The 13,351-nt window shown below is 41.1% G+C and overlaps 1 protein-coding gene and 1 non-coding gene across 5 annotated transcripts in view; both read right to left on the bottom strand.

Annotated features, from left to right (window-relative positions):
- Positions 1–13,351, bottom strand: part of RNF38 (ring finger protein 38) — a 107,382-nt gene that overhangs the window by 89,250 nt on the left and 4,781 nt on the right. The window lies entirely within an intron of this gene.
- Positions 11,629–11,732, bottom strand: LOC142460408 (U6 spliceosomal RNA). Its single transcript, XR_012786619.1, has one exon. It is a non-coding gene; the product is annotated as a U6 spliceosomal RNA (small nuclear RNA).

Consider the following 13,351-nt stretch of genomic DNA (forward strand, 5'->3'; position numbering starts at 1 on the left):
ATGCTTTGAAAATGAGGATGGGCAGCATATGGACAAATGTGCTTGACACACTGGATGAATGTATGGATTGGCATAAGAGATGTAATGGCCCCAATAAAAGTATTTTAGTATATGTGCTGCCAAAGCGAGCACCCAATAAAAGTATTTTAAAAAAGAAAAAGAATGTAACATTAAAAAAGAAAGAAAAGATCCCAAACGCTATTCTGAACTGGGTACCATCTGCTTTCTTCACCACACTTTGCTGTAGCGCCCGTATCTGGAGTATCAAGCAGGGCCATGTTATCAGAACTGTTCTTGGACTGGGGCTACAGTTAAGTGGGGGTCCAGAATCCATCTGTTTAAATTAGTCTTTCACATAGTTATCAGTTTGCCAAACTGAAAGTTTACACAGGAAAGTAGACACTGATCCAAAGTTTAAGCAACCAAACAAGAAATTCCGAGGCAGAAATAAAAAGAGCTTGTATCTACATTGGTTTAATCAAGTTATTATACATATGCATGTGTATATATAAATGACAGTAACAACAAAGTGTGTGTGGGCAAGGGCCAGCCCCAACACCCATGCCAAGAACTGAGAAATCAGCTAAATGAGAGAGTGAAGTAAATCACTCTCTCGTGATAGGATGCAGGATTTCCCTAAAGCCAGGAATACTTACTGGACTGAGTCACCCTAATTTTATCAGTAGCCTTAACACTTATCAAGAAACAAAGGGTCAGCTGAAGGAGTCAACCAGCAAAGAAGGCAAGTTGGAAGACAGAAACTTTGTCAGGCCCAGCTCTACCCGGAGAGCAGTGTGGAGGTCACAACAGTCTGAGTAACAGAGGCACTCACTGCACAGAGGAAGATTTTTCATCAAGTCCCACCATTACTTAGATGGTATTCTGTAAGACAAGCTGCCTGCTTTTGCTCCAATTCCATCCCATGCACTAAGTAGCTACAAAGTGCCAGACACTGTACTAGGTGCTGCATAGGATGGTAAACACAGAATCTGGAGTGTCTCCTTGTCCTGCTTACAGTCTAGTGGAGAAAACAAATATTTTAAAAAGAAGGAAAAGATGATATAAGCCATGACAGGGGTTTTGAGAATGATGATGGCAACAAATGTACAAATGTGCTTGACACAATGGATGGATGTATGAATTGTGATAAGAGTTGTAAGAGCCCCCAATAAAATGATTTTTTTTAAAGCATAACAGGGAGCTCCAGACTCTCGCTAGGTTACTAAGAAGTCCTCTATGTTAACAACATCTCAAGGGTTCATTAGAACAGACCAAAAAAAAAAGAACAGAAGACCAAAAAAAGAGAGGTATGTCTGTCCTGTGGCTGCTCAATTTTTAAGAATGATAGTCCAGAAACACCTTGCTTGATGACGCTAGAACTGGCCAGCCCGACTTGAGCAATAGCTGCAAAAGGCCTTCCAAGTCCTGGGAGGGAGGGAGAAGGTAGGTAGGTAGGTTGGAGGTATAGAATGGAAGAAAGAAAACAAAAGAATGGGCTCCTGGGAACTCGTCCAAAGCAACCTTCCTACTGCAAATGAAGAATTACTTGCACACCCTCTTGTGAGTGCCTGTGCGTGCTCAGTTATAGTCAAATTTACACTCTCCTGCTAATGGCAGGCTCGTCTGTCCTTCCAGATGTAGATGGGCAAAGGCCCGGGTCACATACGTAAATACACAGATGAGCAACTGCAGATCATGGTAGCCACTATGGAGGGAAAAGAAGGACCGACCGTGAGCGCGGAGAGCTAGAACCGCCTTTAGGTTGGGTAGTCAAGGACAGCCCCAGAAGAAGGGACAATTAAACTGAGGGTTAATGGATAAGTGGAAGCTGAGCACTCAAAAGGTAGATGAATATTTTAAGCAGAAAACATTATTAGAATGCCCCAGAAATTAAATGCTGGGTAAGTTCAAATGCAAGGGAGAGCCACTGAATGGTTTTAAGTAGGCATGTGACCCATTCTTTTAAAAGCTCTGGGCTGCTCTAGAGAGAGAGGATTGGAGGAAGGCCCATGAAGTGCAAAGGCCAGCTGAAAGGCTACTGTGGTGAAGTGGAAAGAAACAAGGCACAGTTTAGAGGTGGTTAGAAAAACCCGGGTGACAGGTGAGTGAGTGTGCGTGTGAATGTGAGTAGGAGACAGGGGTGGAAAGCAAGGGTAAGAAAAATGAAGGCACAACCACCACCACAAAATGACTCCTAGAGTTTCCTCAGCTGAGCATTTGAGAGCAATTTTTAATCAGAAAAAATGAGGGGAAAGAATTTGGCTGTATAGATTTGCTTCTGATGTGTAAATTATGAGCTCTCTGTATAATGCATTTGAAGTTTATCAACATAAGTCCTCAGGAAGAGATGACAGATATCATCAAGAAGGTGAATACAGAAAAAGAAACAAGGGCACAAATTTGGGGGAAGAGGAGGTAATAAACAAGAAGTCTACACAACACACGGAAGATTTCACAGCAACTCGACAACAAGGGTAGAGGGTTGGGTTGAATAGCATCTGCCAAAATGACTTATCTCCTCTGGGAAGCACTATTAATAGGTAAAAGCATTCCCAGAACTTGTTTGGTTTCAGTCCTGTAGTTCAACCCCCGACAACAGAAAGGCACCCGAGACAGCCTTATTAGACTGAAGTTGAGTATGCACTTCTCTGGACATGATAACGTGACCAATGCAGGAATAACTAAACCAGCCAATAATAAAGTTTTCCAACTGGAAAACCCAAGAAAAATCTATGGAAATTTATTATAACAACTTAAGCTCTGGGGAAAATAAGCAGGTTATAAAATAAATATGCAAAACCAACTAAATAAGTGCAAAGAAATCATGTTAACAGATGAAAAGGCTCAATAACGCAAAGACAGCAATTACTTCCAACTTCATAAAGTTAATGTACTTTCAATGGGCACATCAATGGGAATCTGCAGGAACCCTGACAAAAAGTTTTAAAACTATCTGGAAAGAAAACTGTAAGATGGAAGTCTAAAGTCTTCTTCAAGATAAGAATAACTACAAAGATTTTCCCTACCAAGCACTTACTGTATTAAAACTACAATAAGTAACAAAATAATATGAGCCCCCAATAAAATGACTTTTTAAAAATAAATAAAAATAAAACTACAGTAAGTAAAATATGTTAATACTAGAACGAGGAAAGAGGTGTAACAAAAACAGACCACCAAGTCCAGGAACATGGAATTCAGTATATGATTAAACTAAAAGTGTCCGGTTACATGCTAAAGGAATTGGTTAAATTAACTATGGTCACCTGGATCAAATATACTGGAATACAACACAATTATTGAGATTAACAGGAGATCTGGGTAAGGCCGACAGTGTGTAATTGACTGCTAAGTGAAAGGCTGGCAGGTCAAACTCCCTAGCATCTCTGGGGAAGGAAGGCCTGAACATTTGCTTCCTTAAAGGTTATTGTTGTTGGGTGCCACTCATAGCAAATCTGTATGACCGAGTCGTGCCCAACAGAATCTTCTCAGCTGTAATCTTTATGGAAGCACATCTTCAGATCGTTCTCTGCGGAGCCACTGACATGGTAAAGCCACCAGCCTTCTGCTTCGCAGCGGAGTGCAGAGCTCCAGGAAAACCTTCGGTGAAGTTCTACTCTGGAGCACACGGGGTTGCCAAGAATGATGTAGATTATTTAAACTGATATAGAAAGGGCTTAATAGAAGTATCAAGTAAAAAACTAGAATAGGAGCGCAATATGAACCTTTTTGTGATAAATAGACATATTTATTTGAGAGTCATTCTACATGGCACAACCACTGGGCTATAGGGTTAGTGAAGAGGATTAAGAATGCAGGCTTCATCATGTAGGGTCCCAACAGATAATTAGATAAATATTTAGTTATAAAAAGAGAGGATATTTTAAAAACGAGGATTCAGAATGGAGGGTCCATCTCACAGGGTCCCGACAGATAACATAATCAAGTATTTATAAAAAGACTAGTTATAGGAAGGAGGGAGAAGCTACAGAAAACTAACCAGGGTATGACAAAGTAATAATTTATAAATTATCAAGGGTTCGTGAGGGAGCAGGGAACAGGTAGGGAGGGGGGAAAATGAGGAGCTGATACCAGGGGCTTACGTGGATTGTGATGAGTTGTATGAGCCCCCAATAAAATGATTTAAAAAATTAAAATGCTAAAATGTAAAACAAAAAGAAAGAAATCTATTATCCACAGGCCCCAAAGGAAGAAAGGACACGATTTACCTGCTTGGTTAAGGGGACACACACTCTGCTCATTCTCCTCCCTCCCTTCAATATCTCCTCTTCGGGTGAACCCAACAGGAAATCTAAGGCCCTGCTAGCAATGGGTGAGAAAGACTGGATCTGGAGAAGTAAATGGAGGATCTCTGGCCCCAATGATTTCCTTTAGCTTTTTTTAAAGATTAAATACAAAGTAAAATTTAATCTCTTCAGCAAACACTAAAACCTTAAATAGAAAGATAGGAACTGGAAACACAGGGAATCCAGAGCAGGTGATCCCTTCAGGACCAGTGGTGAGAGTGGTGATACTGGGAGGGTGGAGGTAGAAAGGGAGAACCTATTACAATGATCTACATATAACCTCCTCCCTGAAGGAGGGACAACAGAAAAGTGGGTGAAGGGAGATGTTGGACAGTGAAAGGTATGACAAAATAATAATTTGTAAATTATCAAGGGTTCGTGAGGGAGGGGTAGGGGGAAAACAAGCTGATGCCAGGGGCTTGGGTGGAGCAAATGTTTTGAGAATGATGAGGGCAATGAATGTACAAATGTGCTTTACACAATTGATGTATATATGGATTGTGATAAGAGGTGTATGAGCCCCTAATAAAACGATTTAAAAAAAGAAGATAAAATTCTACTCTGAATAATCATGGACCCTTCTTCTCTCCAAAAGGAATCATCTTTATTATCATGTTTGGTGGGGTTCGTTGTTGGCTTTTCTTTTTGCCAGATGGGAACACATATACACAATAATGCAGCATTTTTTGTGAGGTCCAATTCTGTTAGTTTATCATGAATGGTATTACTCTGTAGCTTTCTGCAAATTAAAAAAATCAAACAAACATTTTCTGTTCAGGTAGAAAATAGTGCTCAGGTAGAAAATAGTGCACAGGAAGCCAAGATGATAGCTTGTTCCTCCACGGTGTTATTTATACCATACCTTACAGCCTCCTCAAACAGCTGCATTAGCCTCACCTAGGAATGTGTTAAAAATGCAAACTGTGAGCCACTGCCATGCCCCCACCCCGGCCCTCCCACCAGACCTAGGGGAAGTGGAGCCCAGCAAGCTGATTGTCATGCATGCTAAATTTTGAGAACCACTAATATACTTGGCGACCACTCAAGACCTACAGGCTCCAGCAGCACATGTGCCCCTGCTAAAAATCTGCATTTTAACAGGTCCTCAGGTGATGCATAAGCATGAGAAAATCTGGTTTACCTCAGTGCCATAAACCATAACCCCAATCTAGAATTACCTGCGCACACATCCACACAGGGTGCCCAGGAGTAGTTTGGGGGGGGGGCGGCATGGCAGAAAACCCCCTTCAAAGTGGTTTTTAATGTCTTGAATTTATCACTCTTGTGGGAGGAACGTCAGCACTGCCCACCTCAGTGGGAGCATGTTGGCACTGTTGGTGTGTGACAGGCAGCAGAGAACTACCCTTAAACTACCTGGGGAACATTCTTCACAGATGTCACTGCTGTTACCAGAGTTACCATTTTCCCTTTGAAGGAATTTCAATTTTAACCTCAGGCATACGAAAAATTACACAATACTCACTAGCCTTTGATCTCTGATATTGTCTATATGGCAGTGAGTCTGGTTTGTTTTTATTTTTACTTCTTTGGTTGATATGGTAGCGGGAATCCATAACATTAAAACAAACTGTTCTGACAAGCATTCTTTACCAACAATAACTTCTAAGGAAGGTATCTCACCTCCCAGCTCCATGCCACGGAGCTGGGAAAGAGGGGCAGGGACCCTCCCAGGCATGCCACTTTCAACTTCCTTCCAACAGCCTCCTTCTCAAAGACTCCCAAGATTGTATTTCAAAACCTGCACCCTAAGGCCCCTGCATCTCTCATTTTCCTAGGACAAAAACAATGACTCTAAAATCTGCTGCATGAACAGCACACATTCACTCATGAGAACCACACACTATCACAGTGCGCTCCTTCCAGCCAGCCTCACAGTGATCTGTGTCATCTTTTTTTTTTTTCCAGGCACTTCCACTTTCACTTCTACCTCCTGCCAGGCTTCCGCCCCACCCCAGTGAAACACAGCCCCCATGCCCCCCGTCTTTCAGCTTCCCAGGCCCAGGAAGCAGTATGGTCCAAGCTGTGAGGCCCATATCTAATTTGACTTTCTCCGTGGTAAAAAAAAGTCCTGGATTTAAAATTTCTAAAACTCTCTTTCCATATAAGAACTTTTTTTTCTAATAACAAGGAGTTTTTAACTAAGCCTTTCTTAAAACAAATGTGGGCCTTGAGTTGTTAATTACATAGCTTCAGTAAAATTTTAAAAATTATTTCATCAAACAATTCACTATAGTAAAACTAATTTCTTTCCCTGCCCCCTTTTTAAATTTCTGCAACACAGCTCCAAAATCTAATGCTTGTTTAAAAATCACTACTTCTATCAACTGAGACAGACCTCAAAAAAAAAAAAATTCTCACAAGTTATACTCAAAATAGGCACTGTCCAAACATTCTAGAGTCAAATCCTCACGTTAGCTTTGATAACAACACAGAAATTAGGAACATCATCTACTGTACCTAACAAGTCTAATCTTGCTGGTTTGGGGATGTTTTTAGCACACAGAAGTTTTTGTTTGAAGTTGAAGCTCAAATATACCATCATGGACCAGTCATAATTCCTAAATGTTTACAACTATAAGTGCAAAAACTTTTAATAGAGAAGTTGGACAATTAGATTACAAGTGACATAAAAGTACCCACTTTCGATATACAGTTGGCTTCTGCTTAACCAAAACTAACTGTTAAGATTCTGCAAGTCAGATGCAGTAATACCATGATCGTTACACATAAAGGTTCTGGAACTGGTAGGGTAAACACAAGTTGTGTCATCCACAATAATAAGTATAATAATCATATCTACCTGAAAGGATCTGATTATTGTATATACTCGTGTAATAAGCTGTTTTTTTTAAACATTTTATTAGGGGCTCATACAACTCTTATCACAATCTATACATATACATACATCAAGTGTATAAAGCACATCTGTACATTCTTTGCCCTAATCATTTTCAAAGCATTTGCTCATAAGCTGAGTTTTTCAGCACATTTTTAATGTTGTTTTTGTGGTAAAATTAGGTGCCTCCAAAAAAAATTAGGTGCCTCAGCTGATATTCGGGTTGGCTTACACTCGAGTTGATGCTGACTCATAACAACCCTATTGGACAGAGTAGAACTGCCCCTGTTAGTTTCCAAGACCCGAACCTTTGCGAGAGTAGAAAGCCTATCTTTCTCCCCACAGAGAGCTGGGGGTTTCGAACTACTGACCTTATAATTTAGCAGTCCAATGCATAACCAATGAATTAATCCACATAAAGTCCTTACTACAGAGCCTGGCACACAATAAGTGGCCACTATTTTCTAGGTCTTAAAGAATAAGTAGGATCTGGCAAAGCAACTAAAGGAGGCTAGGCATTCTGAACTGTGAAGTGGCTCTAAGGTGAAGTGAAAAGTAATATGCTTATGGGCAACAGAATGCTCTGTTTCCGTGGAGAATCATATTCATGAAGAAGAATAGAAATTGGAATAATGAAGATCCAATTATGTTAGTCTTCAATGAAAAACTGAAAACACACACACAGGGGTACCCACCCAAAAAAAACCTGTAATTTTTTCCCCCAACACTATGTTTTTAATTTTTTTTACAAAACAACTTCACCTTCCAAGTACTCTCCGTTACACAATACATTTGTCAAATCTGCAATTCCATTCTTGGAAACATTTTTCAGACTCATCTGTTTGGATGGCTGGTTAACACCTTTTTTTCCTTCATCTCTTTTATATTGCCAAATTGCTGTCCTTTCATGTCCCTCTTCATTAGAGGAAACAAAAAGGAGTCACATGGAGCAAGGTCAGTTGAGTAAGGTTTATGGGCAAGAGAGACATGCTGTTTTTTGTCAAAAACTGAGATGGCTGCTTGAGCAGATGCATTATTGTGACAAAATCAATCCCCCATCTGCCACAAATGAGGCCTTTTTTGTCACACACTGTTATTTCTTTTATTTTTTTTGCTATTCTTTTTTTTTTTTAACAATTTATTAGGGGCTCATACAACTCTTATCACAGTCCATACATATACATACATCAATTGTATAAAGCACATCTGTACATTCTTTGCCCTAATCATTTTTTTCTCCTCTTTTCTTTTTTTACACACACTGTTATTTCTTTTAAGAACCTCTAAATAGAAAAAGCTTGAGTAACAGTCTGATCTGGTGGAACGAACTCCAAATACACTATGAGTCTACATTTTCACCCACTCGGTCATCAATTGACATTTTACTTTTTGAAACAAGAAAACCACTTGGACACTTTTTCCGAGTTTTTCCCACAGCGATGGCCTTGTAAGCTGTGTTCAACATCACAACAGTTTCTGGAGCATTTTTTCCAGAGCAGGAAACAAAATCTCACAGCCACAATGTTCTCTTAAATGGGCCATCAAAAAAAAAACCAAAAAAAAAAAAAAAAAAAAACCGAGGTTCAAATGAAACTGCTTTTACAATAAGATTCACTGTGACCAGAAAGAAACTTCTCAGGCGACACCACTGGGTGCACTAACTTAGAGGGAATTTCTCGGTACTCGCTTAGCGGAGGAAAACGACGTACTCGGAAAGCTCCACTCCACTCCACCCAAAGCAATTCCATTCGGTGTGGGGGTACCCCCTGTATACATGGCTTTTACTTCGAAATCCACTATTTAATCTAATTAGATCCTTATTGTTAATTCCATTTAGATACCCAGAGTTCACATACCCTCTAAAACGCATTTGTTCTGTTAATCGCCTGTGAGGATCTGTCAGTGGACTATGGCCTATCTGATCATCTCTGAGATCCTCACTGTGCTAGTACGTGCTGTTGTGTGCAGCCCTCTATGACAGAGAACAGGCTGAGATCTTTACAAGGCAGATCACCAGGTGTTTTCTCCCAAGGAGCCGCTGGGGGTTCAAACCACTCACTAGCTTTGGTTACCTGCCAAGCACTTCATCACTGTGCCACAACAGCTCCTGGTCAGCCCCACCCCCTGCCACCAAGTCCATTCTAACACATAGTGACCCTAGAGGGCAGAGCAGAACTGCCCCGTTTGGGTTTCCGAAGCTCCTGGCAGTCTCTTAATAAAATGTTTACCAAATCATAGTGGAGACAATAAACGGCCTGTTTTCTCACTGACATGGAATCATAATTTGACTCATAGGTAGAAAGAACTGCTCCAATGGGTTTCTGAGACTAAATCTTTAAGGGAGTAGAATGCCTCTCCTTTGACGATAGGACACAATGAGGAAAATGGGTCACCAAAGGCTGTAACACCATGGAAAGTCAGGATCTATGTAAATGAACAGCTATCAGTGAATGGTATCTCAAATATTTCCCACTAAAACAAATAATTTAAAATAAGTGGTATGGCTGCACGGGTCAAAGACAGAAACTTGGCAAGACCTGGAAAAATAAAGCAGTGCCTCCACAATCAGGCTCTCACAGGTTTCACTGATCTAGGAGCCTTAAAAAAGTTTGTGAAAAAAATTCTATTTTTCTTTCCATTTCTTCATGAACTTTTTGGAGCCCCTTCTTAACAGAAATGAAGTGAAATAGCCCAAATTTAAGTAGCTAAAATTTAAGTCACTGCTGATAAACATACTTGACTAAAACTGGAGGAAAATTCAACTTTAGTTTTCATTAAATGTAAATCAAATGGGTCCCTGTGTGTATTTTAAATCCCAGAAGTTAACTGTCAAATTGGTACACGGGATTTCAAATAATTATGTGGTTATCTTTTTACTGGACAATCCAGAAATCTCATGCAGAAATAAACTTAAGGTAAATTTCTTCAAACCTGAGCAAAATCAGGTTAGATAGTAAAAGGTCTGGTTTCCTGACTTACTCCGGAGAGATCAGAAGAAGGGTAGTTGACAGAAGCCTAGATTTCTTTGGATGACACCCTGCCTACCTGTTTCACTCACCACTGATATCAGTGCTAATTACAGACCAAAAAGACCCCCTCCCCTCACCCAGAGTGAGGACTGGAGTCCAAGATCCAAACGTCCACAGGATCTTCTTTGCAATCCATTTATTTGGTGCTTTTCTTAGTATCTGTGCTGCCGAAGCGAGCACATGTCTGGTGCTTTTCTTAAAGGCAACAACACTCAAGCAGTTTGTTTGGGATACTGTTAAGAGTAATAGATAACTGTGTTTTTACTCCAAGATTGCCAACAGAGCGTGGAAGCTTTGCAGTGTACCAGCAGGGGGTGTCTCCTAGTTCATTAGCACATATCCACGAATTGCTTTTTCCACTAGTGGCAGGAGTGGGAATCAGTTTCCTTTCAGGAAGTGCAAACAAAGGTTGGGAGGAGCAGGAGCCCCAGAAACTAGTTTATTTGGCTTTCTTGAGCTATCAGTCACTCTGGCAGCACAATCATAAAGCCACACAGACCCAGATTCCTATAAACCTTCTATAATACTTTTCAAACTAAAAGAAGTAGAGACCAAAACAGGGTCCAGGCTCAGTCTTGTATTTTTTAAGTTATTAAAATTTGGGGGGGGGGATTTTTTTAATGAAAAAAAATTTTTTGAACTCTGAAAAGGAGTCACTGAAACGCATTCCTGTCAGTGTTACCAATAACACTCCATTATCCACTTTTGGTACTGTCTCCAGATGATTTTTAATTCCCGCCTGACTTTTCCCTACCAACAAGTACTTGGATACCATCTTTACCCTGCCTGCCCCCATTACTTGCTTGTACTCAGGGAATTATAATTACAGTGATCCCGCCTTCAGAACATCCTCAGAGTACAAAGTCTCTTTGTATGATGGTGGAGGGGGGGGGCGTACCTTTCAGTGCCTATGGCAAAGAGGTGGTGGTGACAGAGGCAGTGATGCAGGGGAACAAAAACCAAAATGCTACGGTGGTCCTCTTCTAGCTAAGCATTGTTCATGGGGGGTTTTACTTATGTGTACTCATTAGGAGTCCCACACAGCTTATGCACCCCAGACTTGGCCCAGAGGTGGGGTGGGATGGGCACAGTCACCACCAAGCCCAGAAGAACAGAGACCATAAGGAAGAAAAAGGGGAGAAAAGAAAGCATGAACTAGCAGTCCTGGGGCACACTCTATGCTGTTCCCTGTACTTCAGGGAATGGGTGGGGTTCCCGACCATTAAAGAAGAACCCCAATGAATCAGCAGAGAGCACTGCTAAGACCAGGCCCCAGTAGATCCACCAGTATGTAGAGGCTGTAATTGATAGCTGCTGTTGAATCAATTCTTACTCATGGTGACCCTACATCTACTGAACAGAACTGCTCCCCGGCCGGTGGTTCCAAGGCTGTGACCTTTCCAAAGAAGGTCAGCAGGCCTGGTTTCTTCTTTTTTTTAATATGGAACACTTCACGAATTTGCATGTCATCCTTGCATAGGGGCCATGCTAATCTCTGTATTGTTCCAATTTTAGTATATGTGCTGCGGAAGCGAGCACAGCAGGCCTGTTTTCTGAAGTGTCTTTGGGTGGGTTCCACCCGCCAACCTTTCGGCTGGTAGTTAGCACTTCATGGTCTGCACCAGCCAGGGCTCCATGCACTGAGGAGGAAAGAAAAATCTCCACAGTAAGACAAATTCAGAAAATGATGGTTACAAATACTGCCCAAAAGCAAAATGAAAAATGTTTGTTAGGATAGACGCACCTCCTCTCTATTTGTGTAAATGATTATGAAATAAAAACTGGTTTTACCTTAAGTCCACACTACTTCAGTCTAGTCTTCCAAACAGCTTGCTTGGACAATAAACTTTAGAACAGCAAGCACCATCTGCAGATGCTGAAAACAAAGGTGCTGAAGCAGAACAGATGTGGACAGGTAACTTTTCTTCGACTCAATGCACATCCCAAATGCACTACAAAATGCCCAACTGCTTCATCACTTGCTACTCTCCTCTTCCATTTTTGTTTCTTCCTTTTAACTTCCTTCCTACTTCCCCCCCCCTTTCTACATGTATTTTATTCCTAAAGCAGAACATACAGTATATCAAGAGTTGAGGAAACAGCTGATACAGCCAACACAATCTCATCACTCACCTTCTCCACCTGCCTAACACCCCTGCCATGTAGCTTAGGCTAAGCAGAGTACGCAGCATTAATGGTTTTAAAACCCATGAACAGCAGTAACATCCACTTGAGCAGAACCAGGACAAAAACTGAAATTGCTTTGAGGTGAAGTCTAGAGGTGAAAATGGCTTGCTCCCTCTGTGTAGACATAAGACCATTTGGGGGAAGCACTTCTAGGTTTATTTACATGTATTTTCCTCAACCAAACAAATATCCTCCTCAAGGAAAAGCACCATGGGATTCTCTCCATCACTCTCAATTGTACTTAAAACTAATACAGTGAAAACACAGCAGAAGCAACTTCAAATGTGCCTCTCCCTGGAGCCCAGAGAACAGCACTCTTCCATGACAAGTGTTCTGAAAAACGCCCAGCCACTATTTGCAAAAAAGCTGTGGGAAGTCTGGTCTTGTCCTTGGTTGGGTACTCTTCCCCCCACTTACTCCCCTCTCTTCAAAAAAAAGAAAAAAAGAAACAGCAGGAAACATAAACAACCACTTAATGGAAAATACAAATGGGTAAATATTTTCAAAAGTGGCTAAAAAGCCTCAGGTTTTCAAAAATTCACTCATATTACTGTAAGAGAAAGTAAGAAGAGAAAAAAACACACTGCATCACTCCCTCTCTCCACAACCCACCCCCAGCCCCATAAGAAAACAGAGCAAATTGTGGCACTACTGTTTCCCCTTCACTTATCAGACGCTTTTGTCTTTTAATGATTTCTCTCACTTTCTTTCCATAAATAATGGTATTCTGTTAAAGGTGTGTTGTATATTTATTTCTCCAACCCCACAATGAATTTCAAATTTTTATGCTGAGCTCTCTGATTCAGCTGAGCATGAAAAGAGTTGCACTGGAGACAACCATGATTCAGGGGCCTGGGTGTCTAGAGAGCACACTGACAGCTGGGACAAGTATTTCAAAGCTGCAAGATCTGCTACTGGTTCCTGCAGCACCTCTGGGAGAACCAGGGGTGAGGTGACCTCTCTTGGGGAGG

The sequence above is a fragment of the Tenrec ecaudatus genome, chromosome 10, assembly GCF_050624435.1.
Source record: "Tenrec ecaudatus isolate mTenEca1 chromosome 10, mTenEca1.hap1, whole genome shotgun sequence".
Classification (NCBI taxonomy): Eukaryota; Metazoa; Chordata; class Mammalia; order Afrosoricida; family Tenrecidae; genus Tenrec; species Tenrec ecaudatus.